We start from the raw sequence: 19,138 nt of genomic DNA, 5'->3' as shown, positions 1-19,138 counted from the left end.
CCACAAACGTATCAGTTCAAAATAATAATGAAAATAAAATTTGTTATTTTGTGAATCACTAGACTAAAATAATTCTAATTCTTTTACTTTGTTTAGAATTCTATTCTATTCTATTTTATGAGAATTGAATTCCTGGGTATGCTACAAGGTTTCTTCAATAGCAAGTTAACTAGACAATGATGCCTGACATCAGAAAATACTTCAAATGGGATTTTTCCCTTTAAATAATCCCTCTAAATGCAAGGCACTGGAGCCATAGAAACATAACAAATGTGCTCTACAGAGGTTTATATGTACTAAAAGAAGACTGAAGACCCTTCTTTACATGAAAATTGTATGATCATTCATTTTGCTTATTTTTATAGAAAATTCATGTAGGAATATCAAATTTGTTTACCCTTAAAGCAAAAATATTCTGATGTTTCATTTTGTTCTGTTCAGTTGCATTAAAAATTTACATAAAACAAACAAATTTATAAAACATCAAAGAAAACTTTTATAGATTAAATAAATGTATTTTTTGTATGTTCAAGTCAAACATATCTTTAGAAATACATATTTTGCAAGAATAATAAGTAGGAATGAATCCACAACAAAGACTGTAGAACACTGCTAGTCATGGGCTCCTTTAAGCTGAAGTTGTCCTTTAAACATAATATTCACTGACTACACTTTCCTTTGTATACGTGGAACATCGTGAGGAGAGAGCTCCATGTCCCTTCCTAAAATTGTTTCAAATAGCACATCGCATCCTGTAATGTCCATTTTAGTCCAGGAAGTCAAAATAATTCTAAAATTCTTAACTATATTGGTGAAGTCATAGCTACAATTTCAGAGGATTTCTCACATGAAAAGCACCAACAAGTAAGCAGCTTCTAATTTACTTCTGGTACTTAAAATCTAATGAAGATAAATGGTGGAAATTACAGAATTTAATTTAGGAATCAACACCAAGTTGACATGTCAGATTGATCAGATTTATGATATGTATATTTTTTTCAATTGAATAAGTTTTCAGTTTAAACAAATAGCAGTTTAGAAAGTCAATTCAGTGGTAAGGAGGAACATGGAGACTTTCGTATGCCATTTCTGAGGTTCAGAGATCTCTAAAAAATTCAGAAATCTTAAATTCCTTACAAATATTAGTATTTCAGAAGTCCAGATATAGTGAACTGCCTAAAGTTCATCACATATTTAGAAGTCCTCTACCCTGATTTGAGTATGGCAAGGGCGAAAATTAGATTCCTTTTAAGTCTTTTGTCTTCACTCTTTACATCTGTAACCTAGAAATGAGGGTGAGCTAAACTTTCCCTGCCTCTTTATGACATTGTTAATTGAATTCATACACTAAATTCATACATTAAGTTAACAAAGCCATCTCGGTGTTTGTTTTCATGTTCAGATCAATACAGGGAATCTTATTTAACTATTACTGAAGTAGTATCCTGCAAAATAATAACCTGCTTTCTTCTTTAAATCTGTCAGACTTGTGCTCTTCAAAGATAGACACGGGGGTGGAGGGTGCTTGGAGGTCAGGGTGTTATTTCAGTTGTTTAGTTGTCAAGGAAAAGACTTGAGATTTGTTACAGAAAATGTAGATGTTACTCTCCAGATGTCTGCAAGATATTACAGCTTTGAAACAACATCCTCCCCCTACCCCTTAGAAGTAATCCTTGTGCACAAAATTCTTGGTTTTGACCTTTAAGAAAGTGGGATCATGGGTCAAGGTCTAACAATGAAATCAAAAGTCTGACCCAGTTCTGGCATCTGGTTTTCAGTTTTTCAGTTGTTCTTGATTCTAAACAATTATTAGTTTTAGATGGCTGCAATTGTTGAAGCTAATTTTGCCTTAGTGCTGTTATGGGGAAAGCAAGGAAAAAAACAGAGCTCCTGCCACGGAGACCACAATGAAAAGAATCCATTCTGACTCAGATCAACCAAATCTACATCACCCTAGGTGAAAACAAATTATAACAAAACACAATTGTAGAATGAGAGGAGGGGTGGCAGCTCGCCTATACTTATGAACTTCTCTGAAGCAAAACAGAAATTGATGTGGCACTGTCACTAGGTACTAGGAGGCAAAAAGCACAGGAGAGACTCTTTGTTCACCCTCTTTCTTGAGGTGGTGTTTGTCGTCTGCAGTCTAGCCCTTCTCATAAGCTTTATGAAGAAAAGGGGTCAAAATTTGAATATATAGTCCCAAAAAACAATGTTTCTTTTGTTTGGTGAAATATTTGACAAAAAGCCCTCACCACAACCCACAAGAAACCCAGGTCCCAGCAGTGGTAGCTGTTTTAAAAATAAGGGATGTGACTGATGTTAAATTATTAAGTAAGAAGCAATGATGAGATCACCTACATATGGTATTAGATTTAGAATACCAGTGAGCCATCATGTAAGAATAGCTTTTGATAACTAATAACCCCTGTATGAAAGGCTCCTTATCCAATTTCAATTCTGTTTTGCCTTCTCTCCTTTCATGCATCCTTTCCTAGTTTAGCAAGCAACTTTCATAGGCAACGGGAAATATTCCAGTGGGTTTCATGTATCTAATGAATGCTGATAAGTTATTTTTCTGCCCTACTGGATACCTGGAACTAAGCATCAATCTGAGAGCAAAATAACAGACAGAAGTTCATTATATTCAAAGATATTAGCATTGAAATTCTAGTCTGCAGTTACAGAGAACTGTGCTGTAATAGTTATTTAAAATTTATATTATTTCTGTTGCAGATATAAACTTTTCCTTCGAGAATTTCTAAAAAGACAGAAAAGGCAGAAAAAGTTCCCAAAGCCATGGGTCAATAAACCAAACTCTACTGAAGTTAATTCAAAACTCCCATTGTTTTACTTGAGCAAGAGAACTTTTTTGAGCAATCAGCACAGTAATACACACCTTCAGTACCTGTGGTGAGGAGCAGAGATAGCCATTAGCTTTCTGCCTTCCATTACCTTTGGCTAGAATAATTTATTTCTCCATACTAGCTGCAAACAGCTGTGGAAGTGAATTCTGCTGCTGCTAACTGAGCAGTCCACTCTTTCGCCAGCAGACCTCCTGCAGGCTGTCAGCATCACCACAAGGGTAATCAAAACCCACGTGTTGAAGGTATCACTGGGATGTTCTTATTCAGGAAAACCACATATATGTCTGTGTACATTCAATTTTAATGTGGAAGAGAACTTAAAAGGAAGAATATCTAAGAGTTTACTACTTCACATATCCTTTCCCCCACTTTAACTGAACAATAGCATACAATTTGTTAGCTGCTTTTCAAGCTAAAACTAAATCCTTGATTTAACAAAAGTTATATGAAAATTTCAGCTAACGTGTTACAGACTGGCAAAAAATCTGTACCTATTTCTGAATACAGGATTTAAACAGCAGTTAAATCAAATCTCCCCATTATTCAATCAGGTTGTCAAGCATGCATACAAAAAGAAAAAAAACCAAGTGCGATCATGGCCATTAAATGCAATACAATTATGAGATTTTATTGACAGAGTATACAATTCTGAGGAGATGAGGTACATTTACATTTATGTCTGCTTCCATTTGTGCAATACATTTCAACATAAATATTGATTCAAAAGCAAGATTAGTGAGGCTTTACTCTCAGAAGGGATTAAATTACCTTCTGGTGAAAATTTGTAATAAGCGTCACTTCTGTAGATGATCCAAGACAGAGCAGCACAACTGAAATCAGTGGAGCTATAATGATCACACAAGAAGATGACCCAGACCAAAACCCTTAAGAAAACTGTTGAACAAAGACCAGTAAAGCCTGTATTCTTTTCCTTTTCCTCTCAGAAATTCCCAGGTCAACTGTTATTACCATAAAGTGGAAAAGCTCTGTTGACAAAGTACCAGAAGACAATATCAGCAAGACAAGGTCCCATCGATGTCAATATAATCTTGATAAAAGACTGCAAACACAATTAAAACAATAGTATAAAACTACTAAGTCATTAAAGTCAGAAGCAAGACACTCAGATGCTAACATGCAAATTATAGTTCAATCTATGCATTTGTCTGTGAAAGCTTGCAAAATACATGTTTTTGCTTGATTGCTGAGAGATTAAAGCAGAAATGCATCCTCTGGGATTTTGTTTAAGAGATTTGTATGGAAAATTAGGCAATAGAATGAGTCAATATATACATATAATTTATACCACTAATGTTTACAAAAATCACACTTAACTGTTTTTCTTCCATGTAAAAACAGGAGAGCGAGAGAGAGACAAAAAGAACTGTGTCATTGTTTGGGTACTAAAAAGAAACTGAAACTTTTACAATCTATGTGACAAAAACATTCTTATAAAATGTTAGGAAAATGATCTGTGCCTGCTTTCCTAGGAAATAAAGAGGCACTCCTTCAGCCTGATGTTTAACAGGTGCAAATTGGCACAAGCCGTCACGTGCAATAAGGAGAGGTGGTATGAGCCATAACTCTGGCCCAAACTATCTTAGGAGCGAAGCTATTAAAATCTGTAGCTTAGGTACCAGGGAGGGTGTTGACAGACGTGCTGCAGCACATCCAGTGTCAACGTTTTCAGGCTTCACTCCCCAGCAGTGTGTTGCCACCCCTGTGTTGAGTCAGCTGTAGGGCCAAGTTGGCACACCGGGATTTCTACGCACACCTCTTTGTAACCATCTGCTATTCGATTTCCCTTTCATCTTTCCCTTAATATCCCTTTTCTTAATCTTGGTCATTTGGGTGAATCCACAAGCATGTTCACATATTCTGCCCTGTCCTTTCCTCTTCAGCACTGCCAGCCTCTGGGTGAAGCATGTTTAAGTGCCACAGCTGTTTGCTAAGCAACACGTGCCAATACCAGAGCCTAGATTGGAAAAATGTTTCTTCTATGATGAAGCTACGGACAAGGAAAAATTATTGATATGAAGGACATGTTGGAAACTACATGTTGTACAATATTCTTACATCAATTTGACATAATTTTAATATCTGTTAGGGGTTTATCCTCTTACCACAATATCTGAACACTTTCACAAAAAAAACCCAAAACCCAGCACTACAGGAAAATTCACAGAGCTGCTGACATTTTCTCCTTCTCTGAGGGAATAGGTTCTTACCAGCATGTTTTTATTATGAGGGGAATGGACATAAAACTAGAAGAGAATATTCCCATAACAAGAACCACTTGAGGCACTACAATTTTAAAAAAGGAATAGTTATATTGCATACAACAGAAAATACTACTTTCTTGATGTTTTGGAACAGCACACAAACACTGAGTTGCTGCTCTCTCAAAAACTAAACATGAGAGAAGAACTAACTCAAACATATACTGGACGTCAAGAAGAGTGAAATATGCAGGATCCCTTAAGTCCACTGTGCCACTTCCTCTTCAGGTCAAAATAATAATAGATTTCCTTTTTTGTGGGAAGGGAAATGGAAGATGGAGGACAGAGGTGTGACCATGTTGCAGCTCTGCAGGCAGAGTTGCGTAGATCCATCCCCGAGTGAGGGGAAGACATTACCCTGTCTGAATCCCTCGACCTCTGGTGCTCCAAGTGCCTCCTCTATCCACCGCAGGGAATGCCAAGCTGAACACGGGCTGCAGCATAGCCCATAATTCTGTTTGAGGGAAGAAATTCCTTGCCCATTTGTGTCCATCATCTTTTACATTCCACAGTTAAGGTGATGCAATGTATAAAAAGTTCAAGAAAATTATGTATGGAGAAATATAAAATACACCCTCATAACAGAAACAAATGCAGGAAAGGTAACATTACAAGTGGGCTCATTTATTAGTTATGTAAATTGTCATTGCACTGTTTGTAAATCATTAGATTTATTAATTTTAGTTATCATTAAAAATCATTTGGCAAGTATTTTGTGTGAACTAAATTAAACCTATGGGTTGTTCAGAAGCTTATCATGATGCTTATTGACTGTTTCTGATGTGATATGCACCCTGGTCAGATGGTGTATTTTCTGTTCCTCAGTAAGATACTGATGTGATGAATGGCACAGAAAAACAATGTATACTTGCTATCATAAAAAACCCCTGCTTACCACTGTGTACCAAAATACCACTGGAAGGTCCGCCATTCCCCAATAACACTTCCGTTTGAATATTTGAAGATACTTGAGTGGTTGCCAATATGAATAGCAAGTGATGAACAGAGAAAGCAGCTACACAAAATTAAAAAAAATATTTGAAAAATCTTGGTTTTACTTTCTAAAGAGCAGAAAATGAACCCCTATTTCTACTGTCTCCTTCAGTTTCTTTTCCTTTTCTTTTTTTTAAGTTTTTGTTAGTATGGTTGCTGTTACAATTATGATTTCTGTGAGGGTAACTGCAGCTGAAGTTGGAGCAGCTGAACAGATAAGTGATGGACATCAGATTACATCAAGGAGGTTTTAGATGCTGTGGACACATATTCCCTTTTTATAGCCACAGAGAATGCACAGCACTGCAAAGTTTTTTGATTGAGTAGCCTGGGAACTTTTTAATGTAGAAGAATCAACAGTAATCTAAATCTGAATTTCAACCAGTTCATCTTAGCTATTTTGCCTCCAAGCCACATGCGGCTGAATCAAAAAATTCTGGTTTATGACCCTATAGCACCTCATGGAGAAACATATACCTAGAAAGTCAATATTTTTTTAATAAACTTTTTTGTCCTCACAAAAACAAACAACATGAGCAGAGATCAAAATAGATCTGTGCATCATTTAGATATCCATGTCTTCTCTTTCAATATGCCACACTTAGTATTTTATTGCCTGTCACTTTTCCCAGTCCTATATAGTTGTCTTTCAAAAAGCATATAAATCACTGAAGAACTTCTCTGTAACTTCAGCTTACTTAGGAGACCTATCATCAATCATAATTAATGAGTCACTATGAGCAGTACTGTGCCTGCTGACTGGTCTTTTCAGTGCTATAGGCACAGACTAAGTCTGGATATCTAAAGCCAAGAGAGAAATCTAAGAGCAGAATGCAGTGAGGAATGGGAAGAAACAGGGGAAAAAAATAATAATCTGTTAACTTGAGTGATGTCAAGACATTCACTACTAATGACTATTAGGAAATATTACTCTAATTTTAGCCCTTTGAGACTATATGTGAAGATACAAACTTTCTTCAGCCTTATAAACTTCAAGAATATATGTGAGTTACTTTAGCTGTCTAACACTAGTGGTTATGATCTATGGAATATAAAAGGATAATTTGCCAATACTGTTCACCTGGATTTGACTACTGATTTGCATTGGTATAAGTTATCTAATGGTTAGTATAATTTAGTATGTTAAAAAGCCTAGGAGTGTAAAGATGAAGTATATTTTATTTTCCATAAGAAGTCTCAGTTACCCAGGAAGGGAACTACTACATAACATAGGTTACAATTCAAGTACCAAAATTATCAAAAGTGAACAGATTTCACATAATACATAGACTAACGCTTTTTATTTGCAGCACACTATGGTACTGGAATGAACTGAACAATGAAGGAAGGCAAATCTCCGGAAAAAAAGTGGCAAATTGTTTTACTTGTTTTTCTTTGAAACATGTGATTTATTTTTTGAAATATGATGGCTGTATTTCAAAAGCTATAATCAACCCCGCACTACAAGTAAAGTTGGGCAGAAGAGATTTTTTCCCTTTGAAAATAAATCTAATAGACAACAATATTTTTTTTGAAAGCACCACATTTTTCTTGAAAATAGCGCAAAGTGTTTGATTCCAGCAATCTGAACTCACGTTTTCTGCTCTAATCCCTCCTATTGTCTTAAGACCCCCTTATAAAACCACTATAATTGGCAATGGCATTTAGCAAAAAGCAGTAGAAGTCTTTTGAATCTGACCTCCCTGGATGCGGGGCCCACGCTCTATCTAGATGGTGTCCCCAGAAGCTGATGTGTGTTGTGAAGTGCAGAGGCACCGACATGGTTTTGATAGCACCAGGGAGGCTCAGCTGGATTCCTGCTTTGTCCATATTGCCTCTCACATCAGGAAGAGGAAGGGAAAGAGCAGCCCTGGAACAGAGGCGAGGGGAGCTCAGAGGCACCGAGGGCTGAGTGGAGGGCAGGGGTGGTGCAGGCAGAAGGCAGCAGCAGAGCTGTTTCGGTACAGAATGATTTGTTTTGACCTCTGATGTTCTGTTATAAACTGAGAATCAAAACTCTTTCCTCAGAAAATAAAGCTAATAATGCACCAATGCAACTTTAGCATCTATCCCAAACAGTGCCAGAACCAAAACAAAAACTTCACTTTTCAATAGCGTAAGATCTAGAACAATTTTTGAGCCTGTTTTCAGTTTATAGTTAGTCACACTGTTAAAATAACTCATGAAGGAAACCATAAAGAACAACCACTTCTCCTGATCTGAATTTCTTCTCAATCTGCCACACCTTCTTCATTTCTCTGTGAAGAAATTCCATTCCAAATGGAAAAAGATTTCAGGTTATGCAGTAAAGCTCCAGACTGTGGTTAAGAGTTCAGAGCAGAGGTCAGAAAAAAACCCACCCCTCTGCATCTTCTGTACATATAGTATATTTATCAGTCAGGGGAATATTTTCACAGTCCTATGGTCTTGAAACTATACTTAAAAGTCAGCTTTTTTGAACTGAACTTCAGCTTTTTTCTAGTTGTCTAGGAAGAACAGTTTTCATCCACGAGCACATATTTACTTAAGGTATACTATAGTCACAATTAATTTTGAAAAAAAAAAAATCAGAACTGGCAGGCTGCACATCCATAAATGCACTGGACCAGCAGTGTGTTTCTTAAATTTTTTGGCTACCATAGCTCAACCTAGTTCTTCAGGCATCTTATATTAGTAGCCTCAAGTCTATCGTCATACTGTGGTGCCACCATTAAATGTCATTTATTGCCCAGTTTATTGTTCTTTTCAGCAGAATAATCATAAGTACAGCAGACAAACAACAAACTGCTAGAAAGAACAAATAAAGCTTATTTATGCTATTATACACTCAAAACTTCATCATTGCAACATCAAAATACACAACAAATACACCATAACTTTATCTTAGACAAAATACTGCACAGCACTGTGTAATACTACGCTTGTTAAGGTGGTAGCATACAGTATATTATTTCAAAACACTGAATTATGAGATGCTTAATGATCGAGTCTCTGTTTGGAAATCAAAATACAAAAGTTATCTGCTCATATATAAAGAATTTTCTCTCTGCCCTGATCCACCACCATCAAAATCATTGTTAACCTTTCCCTGGGTTTGTTAGGAATTGGGATCTACTCCTTATCTGTCATATTTGCTTGCTCAGCCTGAAATTGCTGGTTGCTGCTACGTATTATCACTTTTATGTCTGTAGAAGCAATGTTGCTGAGAGCTAGCTTCTTTCTGTGTGTGTGTCTGCATGTGTGATCTGTATAATTATTTCTCCTAAATCCCTGTTAATTACATCTGTGCTTTTTCATTAAAGAGAATAGACTGATAAGAGGTGAATGAGACCAGAAAACAATGTAGCTCCACAGCTAAACAGGGACATGATGATTATTGATAATAATTAATAAAAACAAAATAATACAGATTGAACTTTTTGTCCTAAAGTGACTCCAAAGAACCTGGAAGCTAGAAACTAAAAATATGCCTTAATTGTAAACTAAGTACATTGTACACGGAAGTTACTGGTTGAGAATTGGACACAGGCAGTTTCCAAAGTTCAATAGCACTTTTAAAAATATGCATTCAGTCTTAATGAGATTAAAACAAATTTAAGATTAATTTATATTACCTTTCAGTTCTGCTCAGCATGCTAGTCTTGTCGTAGGCTAAAATACAGCTCCCATATTATTATTTTTTAAATATAAATAGCTATGGATATATGCATATGCACATATCATTACCTATATTTAAATTGATTTATCTTAAATTACTGGAAAACAAAATTAAAAAATACCAAAACCCAACTATTCATAGTGCAGAAAGGGAGGCTCAAAAGATCAGCCTCTGAAATGTTCAGTCTGGAGCCCAGTTCACAACCAGGGGAATAATAAAGCAAACAGAAAACAGACCAAAGGTCCTCAGAGCTGCATCCTCCGTTGTAGTAAAGAGGCTCTGCTAAATTACTCCATTCACTGAGTTGGTCTATATTTTGGCACATTGCTATCTGTTACCAAACCACTACACTGAACTTCAATAGGATGTAATGGACAATAGGTAACAAAACAAGAAAATAATTTAAGAGCAATTATGAAGAATCTTATATAAGCTAGTTCTTCTCTCACCTGTAAAACCAGTTCACCCATCCTTAGCAAGAGATCTCTCAAATGACAAAACACATAGCCAAAATCTTGCCAGGCACTAACTAGCTATGTCTTTGATTGCACTGTTTACAAATCTGTAATAGCATTTCTTCCATCTGTTCTGCAGTTTCAGTCTATACACTCAATTTACAGAATGAAATAAACTGCTTACAAATTTGTTCCAAAGACCTCTTCCAAAGAGGTCTTCCAGCATATTGGCTATTATGGACAATACTCTAAAATTTGGACAAAAATAATAAAGCAAAGTGAAGGGGAGAGTTTGTGTGGAAAAAAAAGACTCTTGAGAGGAACTGATAGGGTTCTCAAGGGAAAATTTTAAAGAAATACATATCAATTACAACTCAGCCATTGACTGTCTCTTCAACATAATGTACAATTAGCGAAGCTGTTTTGTTTAAAACATCAATGTAAAAAACTAGCCAGTTTTCAAAAGCAGAGTTAAGTGGAATTCTGCACATTATCTCTGACAATTCTGTGGTAAAATGATCAGTAGTTTCTGAAATTAGAGCAAAAAAGGTTCCCTGTTACTCTAGGCAGGACACTGCAAAGCAACTGGGAAGCTGATTTCAAGAGGCCCAGATCCTTCTTTGAAGAAGCTCAGAATTATCTCTCTGCTCCATGTGGGTGATGAGTCTTGTCTTGCTCAGCATCCCCCAGGTGTGAGCAAATGATGAAACGATAGCCACAAATAACACTTTTCATATTCAAAGCCTAAATCACATGTGAATAGTTTACATTACATCATAACAAATGACTTTCACAGAATTACAGCTGTCTTTTTCTGATGTAAAAAGGAAATGAGATAACAATCAAGTTTCTTTAGAAAAAAGCCAGTGCTGGTACTGAAAGTAATGGCATTCCTCAAAATGAATAATATTTAATGTTTCCTCACTGGGTGACTAGTTATGTGTTTCCCTGTTCAATTAGCCAAGCATTCACAATGGAACCAGTTTAAAATTATTTTTATGGTAAGTCTTCTACTAAAACATTTTTTAATGTTGTGTATGTTCTTCTCTATTTGTTTGAAACCTATGTAAAGGAGCCATAGATGACACTTCATTTCTGTTATAATAAACTACTACCTTTGCTATTATTGTTATTATTGCTCAAGCGTGGCACTTGCTCCCACAGTTATATCTAAAATACCAGTAACTTTGTTAGGCATTACTGCTATTACTACTAAGCAAGGGCCTAACACTTCAAAGGGCTCAGTAACTGAGCAAATACTCCAGACATTGCTGGAATTAAATAACATGGCACTTATGAATATAGCTTATGTTTCTTTCTTCATTTACAAGACACAGTGAGTCAGAACAGTAGCAGCCGAGTATGATTAAAAAGAAATGCTTTCTGACAGCCTGCTCTACAGTGACTAGTGAACATTGAGTCACCATCACCACCCCGGCACAGCATCATTTCTACTTGATATTTGCCATTCCATAATTAGAACAAACAACATACTTGGGACACAGCAAAATGTTTTTAGTTAACTTTCTGCTTAAACCCATTTACAGAGTCTTTACTGTTCCTGCCTTAAAAGGGAAGGTACACAATCATGATCTGTGCTGCCTCCATTTTAGAGATGGCCCTATTATTATAAGAGTAAATGCCACCCACTTGCAGACTAATTAACTCTGCAATTGCTGCTTAGTGAAGAGGGTAAAAGTCACACTGCCTGTTCCAGCAGCTATCCTAGAAAATCAAGAGGATTAGATAATACTTTGTCTTCGCTGGCCCCCCAAAATTCCTTTGTCTTTCTCTTTTTTCTTCTTTCTTTTTTTTTTTAATTTTTATTTTTCATTTCAGCTTGTTTTGCTTATAACTATTATTTAAGTACTGCTTTTTGTAAAAGTGTAAAAGGTCTCTGCGGTACCTCTGGTCATGAATCTATTTGCTAAAAAAATGCTTTGGAAATCCTTTTTGTTCATCCTCCCATTCAGTTTTTGAAGTTTTGTCTTTTAAAAGCAAGTTCTTGTAAGCAGGTCAGCTGGTGAGCTTTGTTTTCAATAGCTACACTGAAAACTGACAGCCATATAGATTCATTAACCGTATGGTACTGAAAGGAAATCTTTACATCCCAATTATTTAGGCCTAATTTATTTTAAAAAAAGCTCAGTTTAACTTGCACTTCACCATCTATGTATCTATTTAAATGCAAACATGTTCACAGTGTGAGAAAAAATTCCAAAAAGGTGTTAAATAAATATGCGAGTCATCCAATGAAACAAGACCAAAAAAAGGAATGGCCAAGGCTTACAACACTGAGATATGCATACCTGGAGGGGAAAATATTAGTTACAAGAGCATCAATATGAATTTTATAGTTCAATTAATTAGCATCAGGATTAATAGCATAAACAAATAAACAAGATGTAAAAAATATCTGATCTGGTTGTAAATCAGCAATGTTTTGTGGAACTTCTTACTTTACATGTACTACTTTCTCTCTCCAGCAAATACTGGGCAAATTAGCTTCTCTTGATTCTGGTGAACAACCAGCAGCAGGAAGGGCATGAATACAAGCATTTTAGAAGCTCAGTTCTGTGAGCACTTTTAAAGAGAACTCTTTTTTAGATATCTTACTGATGAGTTTTTTCATGTCTAATATTGAAAGCTTTTGAAAAACAGGAATGGGTTTTATGCAGGACAAAGCTGCTCAGAAATGGACCCCAGTCATTGCTGGCTTCAATGATCCAGTGAAACACACTCCTGTTACTGACTGATCTGGTGGTTGGCTGTAAAGAAATATTCTTTTTTGTTGTTGCTGGGGTTTGGTGGGGTTTTTTTGGCTCTATAACCCATAAAGAAACAGAGATTTTAAGGTGTATTATATTACTGGTTTAATAGGACTTGCACAGTAGAGAATTGCTAAAATGACTCTCTATTGCTACTTTTACAACCTCTTCCTGTAAGGAACAAGTGGAAACAGGGAAGGGTGCAGAGGATAACTGGAGCACTCTGATAGCTGGTATGTGCCACCAGCATCACCCCAGCATCTTGCCAGCAAAATACAGGAGGTAAAAAGCAGCTTACAGCCACTGCTGCCCAACAGATTCCTGCAAAAAGCGCAAAGTGGCTGCAGTGCAGAACGGGGAATTTAACTATGAGGTTATGTTAGGCATATCAAATGTGGTAGCTGAAGCCATGCATGAATCACCCAGAGATGTCAGGCTCTCTAGAAGATCTTGAGATATAAACCAGAAGAACTTAGCAACTGCTGACCTGGTATTTTTTAAAAATGGAAGATATGGCCTCTGAAGGCTTCCTCTTTAATTGCATCTAGTCCAGTAGTTAGATGAGTCACAGCCTTGCAATAGGGCACACCTACTAGAGAAAAATTGCTAAAACTGCCTCTTTGTTGCTGCTACTACCAGTCTTTCATAACTACGTAGCCCTTCCATCTGTGACACATGACCTAGCTCAGGAGCACAGGCTGTCCCTGTCCCTGTCCCTGTCCTGTCCCTGCAGGTACTCCCCAAGAAATCTGGTGCCTCCTCAGTGCATTCAGAGAGTCAATGCTTCCTAGTTAGAAATCACACTTATTTGCATCTCACACACTTGGTATTAATTAATAAGCCATACCAAAGATATCAACCCACCACACAATCCTTTGATACAAAAATCAAAGTGGAATCATATATTTATTTTCCATTGTAGTAAATTGTGTTGTTAACTGATACATTATTTCATATAGATTATAGGTCCAGGTTTTATGTCCTTCCATGGATTATGTAAATCAGCATATACACACACAAATGGCAACATTACCCATAGCAGCTTTAAACCATTTGCATTTGAAAAATTAAAGAATTGCTGTTCCATAAGATATTAAAAAGTAAAAGTATTCCTTATTATAAAAAAAAGTAAAGTGTAATTTTAGTAATCACCTATTGAAAATTATTTTTTTAGTGTTCAGAAATATTCCTTCTTTACAAGATTTTGATTCCAATCATGGAAAAAATATTTTCAAATTATAGAAATTCCTGATTTAGAATTGTTCAGAGCCAGAATTTTATTTTGTTACATCCTGGAAAATATACTACAGATTCTCTTTACTCTTGAAATCAGTTGCAAATTAGTCCTGCTCAGCTAGTTATTAGATAGATGAGAAAGAAATGCTTTTTTCTGGCAGCACAGAATTGAAAAATTGCAAGAATCAAAATGCTTATTTAACTAACAATTAGAATAACTAGATTTGTTCTGTCAACTTTAACTTTTAATATGTAATATACATCCTTGAGCTAAGTGATAGATGCTATTCCCTCTATACATGATTATCGAAGGGCACATTAGTAATATTAATTAATAATCAGGGACAAATGTTAGTGGTTAAACTCATATAATCAGACCCAGTAAGGAAAAGTAGTTTATTTAATGTTTCACTGAAGCTTATAAGGAATCAATAGCAAATACTTTACTTATGTAGGAACTCAATATTCTAGACATCTTTAGGGATTGCTTGGGCTATAAATAAAATTATCTGCAATATCTTTGGGGCAGTAATTTCATTACATATTTATACAGCATCAATTATAACAAAGACTCCATCTAGATAAGATCTGTGGGTATTACAAAATATATGAATACATGAAAACTAAATAATTAGAAACAAGCTACTATTATCTAAGTAATTTAAAATAATTTGTTTACTTAATATAAACTGTGAGTTTCAGAATTTTTTTTTTCATGGAATATCTGTAACATCTATTAATGTGAATTTTATTTGTAACTAAGGAACTTACTTTCTTTCAAGTTTTTCCCCTACAAACCATGGTCCTGTTTTCTTTTCATCGAACACATGTAAGTTCTGTTAATTCTAATGGGATTTTAGCCTGTACATCAAGGCAAGACAAAACCCTTTTATGTTGAACGTTTAATTAAAGGGTTTTAAGGAGTTTCATGTGTGCTATAATGTGCTAATTATTTTCATAGCTAACAACTTAAAAACTTGGAGGGGACTAATAGAAGTTGTCATTCGGACTAGAAAACAAAAACACTCAGAGTGTGCATGTAAGTTCACAAATAGCCCAGATTCATCTAGCTACAAAATTGCAACACGGGGCAATATAATAATAAGTAATTTCTAGAGAGCTTTTTGCATTTCATCAGTGCAAGACTCATTATAGGTTCTCCAAACCATCAGTTATGTCTTATTTCCATCTAATAGATGAGTTGTGTTTGGGGTTCTATGTTTTCAGCCTACGTCAATGACTTATGAACATTCTATTTTGTGATGGGCACCCGTAATTTTTTCCTGTAGAATGTTGTATCCTGATAAGTGTCACATACCAGAGTTCTTAGCAACGGTGTGTGCACGCTGGAGTGTTGTAGCAACCAATGATAAAAATAAAATGACAGTGGTAATAAGTATGTAGGACTGAATGACATCCAGAGGGTAATTAAGAAGGGACTGCTTGGTGATTCAGTAGGAGCTGAGCTGTGCTTTGTGCGTTGTTTTTGTGAAGCTAGAATGGCTATCACTAAGCATGCTGAAATCATCTGAGAAACAATTCATCTGACTTATATCCTACCTTCTGCTATTGCCTCATTTTTGGGCTGCAAGAAGGTTATAAGATGTTTGAGGTTTTCTGGAGTCCATGATCTTCTCCTTGCTGCTTTCATTCAAAGGATATTAAAGGGTCTTCCCAAGCATCTACTTAGATGTACGTCTGCCACATGATCTATGTTCAGGTGTCTCCAAATCATGTTAGAAGAAATGTTGTAGAGTATGTATTGGTAGACTGGCTGTGTAGTCCTCTATGTAGAAGAAAGACCTGGATAGTCTTTAGCAGTATATTACAAATTACAATGCACTTCACATAATTCATGGGAGGCACTGCTATCTGGATAGTATTATAGGGCCAAACAATCTGGCCAGACAGTTGCTAGGCTAGGAATTGAGACGAAGCTGACCTGCTAACAAAAGATCTGATACCTGCACCCACTCAGTGGTAACATGAACTAGACTGAGGCATTTTGAAAACTGCAGTGCATAGGAGGAAATGCAAAGTAAGGATTAACTCACTTTGCAGATATGCAACTTCATCATGCAGACATTATAAAGGCTCTTACTGGATGAAACTAATTCATTCTGCATAACTCCTAGAAGCCTTTAAGGAGTGGCTGATGGAGGTAGGAGAGCAAAGAAGAAAAGATGGCCATGTCCTAACAGCATCCAAGTACAATGGAAGGCTGCAGGAAACAACACAAGAATTAGGACTGCCCTATGGCTACACGTAAGATCTCATCAAACTCATTCAACTGTAGCTTTGTTCATTGTTGTAGATGTTAATATACCAGATTCTGGAACTATGGATTATAAAATCACACAGTAGGTGACTGCATCACTCTATTTTCACTTGGAAATGCCATGATAAACTGGAATAACCATTTACTGTCACTGTGGGGGTTCCCTTGCCCACCTCCCTTATGAAGCAAGGGGTAAGCAGTCAAAAGGATCTCCTCTGTCAGCAGGCTCAGCTGATGAGCAGCCCACAGCACTATCTAATCAAACATTTGAGCATCATAGTCTTAAAATTTGCACAAACTGTAAAGGGCATTTGATATGCTTGTTAAATTGTTTGTATCTACAGCTGGCAATTTTTAACTGTGGATTTACTCTAGAGAACTTGTCCCTAAAAGTAAAGTCACAGGAAATTTGGATGTTGACATTGGCAGGAATGGCACTGGTTCTAAATCAGGAATAATAAGGATCATATATATTATTGTTATTTGACCAGGTGTTGTTAGACTGAATTCCCATGTGTCTGTTGCAATGGGAAGCCTTTTTCCCTCACTTGTAGTACATCATCTGTTCCCAAGTTGAGGCTCCAATTATTTATTTTCAGCCCTTTTTGAATCTGTAGCTAATCTAAAAGCAAATATATTCTTTAATTTTGTTTCTGTGTGAGAGCAAATCTGGGAAGCTAAATGTTGACCAAATTTCTAACTGCCAAAACTAATAACATTTTAAAACATCGACATAAGGGAAAGGAATAGGAAACCATCAGGACATATCCCTTAACCACGCTGTAAAGGACAAAGGAGAAAGATAAAGTATTTGAGTTGCAGAAAGCAGATCCAAACTCATCTCCTCACACTGTATGGGCCCTATCTCTTCATGCAGGAAGGGTAAATAAAAGGGATATATGAAGATACAAGATCTGTGATAGCATGGAAGACGCTGCTAAAGGGATGGTTGAGCTGATTAGAATTACTAAAATATCTTTTCATATCTAAACAGTTGATGATACATATACAATTATCTCCATAACTGCTTCATCCACAAAACCATTTGCAAAACAAGGCCTTATTGTCTACAAATTAAATGCAGCCCTATGCTATATTTTGATAAAATCTCCAGGCTGTCTGAACTCTGCTACACAGATAGTCTGCCCAGCCTTCACCATCTGACATAACCTCACAGTCCCTAGACCTCCAGTCTCTATATGGGACTACTGACATCTCATTCTCTGGAAGACAAGTAGAAAGCAAAACACTCTTCTTTCACCATCATGCATACCATTTCCACTAACAAGGACAGTGTCTTCTTTTGAAGTTTGATTTACAGGTGCTATAGAGCCATTGTGCTGACTGCATGTCAGTCTCCAAGGAAACTAGTAGCATATATATTCTAGAAGCATCCTTAGAAGAAAAGAAGTGTTATTAAAAGTATTCTCAGCATAACCTCTGCTATGAGGAGAAGCAGAGTTCAAGGTCTTCTGTTGAATGGTTGAAGGATGCTGTGTTCAAATAAAAGGCTCCTAAGGAAATAAAAGCAGGTCAAGCTGGGGATCTGGCTGTTGTACAGTCTTCAGTTCTGAAAGAATCAGAAATTGAAAAATAATCTATTTAAAGCTTTAGAAAGGCTTGATATTCTTTTATAATTCAGCCTAATTTTAGATTGGCTCCTCTATATACTTAAGTATTAGCACTTTCTGTAATACATTGCCTTTTTGCTGCTATTGAACTTCTCAGCCCAATCCATATCAGCCACCACATCTGTATTTTAAAGTTGATGCTCAACCTCTATCTAGATTTTTATATCACTCATTTAAAACACTGAACAGAAGCACAAGATACTGCATCTCAACCAGGAGGACTGTAGTCCTCTCTGCTCCCAGGAGCCAAGCAGCTGGGTGCCCTATGGCTGGGACAGGTTTTCTGTGCAGTAGAAAGGCTCTGTTGTGGGAAAACACATCACATGCAAGTGTGCACTTCCATGATCGTTAAAAATTGTCTGTGGCATTTTCAGAGTATGTGCAATAAGAGCAATGTCATACTTGAATTTTAAATGAGGAAATAAATTCCCCTTCTTTCCTAAATTCCCCTGTAAGTTCCCCTCTGAATAAGATATGCTTTCCTTTTTTGTTTTAAACATGTAAAGATATTATTTATTTGATCCTAGTGGAAGCTTTATCCAGGAGGACCTGAACTAACCCTGTTCTAAAGTTTAAGTTACTAAAGCACTTTGGGAACATGTGAAATCAAAGGTATTACATAATATATGAGATTCTCATTATTGTTGCTGTAGTAGTGACTGTTAGAAACATAGCTGCTCAATATCGAAACTCATTTTCTCTTTTAACAGCACAGTTCAGAATAACCAAACACAAATAAATGGAACAAAGGATTAAATCAAACAAAGCAAATAAAAAGAGCAAAAGAGCACTGCCGATAATGTATAGTCTTGTTCCCAGCTTGGATCCAAGTGGACCATGATAATTCCACGCATTTTTACAAAATAGTTTAATTTCACTTTATGAGGGCATTTCAGTTTCATAAGTGTGTATCTGAACAGACACATATAGCTACAAGGAAACATTTGAAGAATCAAGAAGGAAGATTTAGGCA

The sequence above is a fragment of the Mycteria americana genome, chromosome 7 (genome assembly GCF_035582795.1).
Source record: "Mycteria americana isolate JAX WOST 10 ecotype Jacksonville Zoo and Gardens chromosome 7, USCA_MyAme_1.0, whole genome shotgun sequence".
In the NCBI taxonomy this organism is placed as follows: Eukaryota; Metazoa; Chordata; class Aves; order Ciconiiformes; family Ciconiidae; genus Mycteria; species Mycteria americana.
This window is presented reverse-complemented; position numbering follows the sequence as displayed.